This window comes from Penaeus monodon, chromosome 19, assembly GCF_015228065.2.
Source record: "Penaeus monodon isolate SGIC_2016 chromosome 19, NSTDA_Pmon_1, whole genome shotgun sequence".
Lineage (NCBI taxonomy): Eukaryota > Metazoa > Arthropoda > Malacostraca > Decapoda > Penaeidae > Penaeus > Penaeus monodon.
The window spans coordinates 40,856,925-40,857,500 of NC_051404.1; the positions used below are offsets into that span (position 1 = coordinate 40,856,925).

The 576-nt window shown below is 40.6% G+C and overlaps 1 protein-coding gene across 1 annotated transcript in view; it reads right to left on the reverse strand.

Moving 5' to 3' along the window:
• The window catches only part of LOC119585239 (putative uncharacterized protein MYH16), a gene marked incomplete at its 5' end in the record, with an annotated part of 81,296 nt that overhangs the window by 25,187 nt on the left and 55,533 nt on the right, over positions 1-576 (reverse strand).

Here is a 576-nt window from a genome sequence, read left to right on the forward strand (position 1 = left end):
CCATTCTAACCCCGTCTGCACTGACCTGAATGTCCCTAACCACTTCCCTAACTCTAAAGCCTAAAGAAAAGACAAAAAAAATATGTATATATACTACACAAAAACAAAACAAAACATAGCCCTGACTTTCCCAAATAATCTACAAATCTACAGCCGAACACGTCAGGTAGACACGGCAGGATGCGACCTCTTGTGACGTCATAAAGAGTCTCGTGTTCTCGTTTTCTTCAGGTAAAAACTGCGGGAAGCTGAGGATTGGCATCATGCCGTGCTTGGCTTTCGCGTCTCTGGCTCATCTGCGGTTTTCCCTAAAGTCCCTATGAGAACAAAAAAATGCAAAAATAGACAAAAAAGGACCTTACCTATCCACGTGTGAATAAAAAAAGGAAAAAAAAAACTATATATATTTAGTATGAAGTTAGTTTTTAACAGCGAGATCATATATTAACAGATAACACATGATCTCCCACCGAACTATGGCTAATGCAATGATCCAACACAATCCTCAATAAGCAACTCACCATCTGTCAAAGTTACCAGCTAGTCCGAGGTCCACGTCTCTTGTGTGACGCTTCG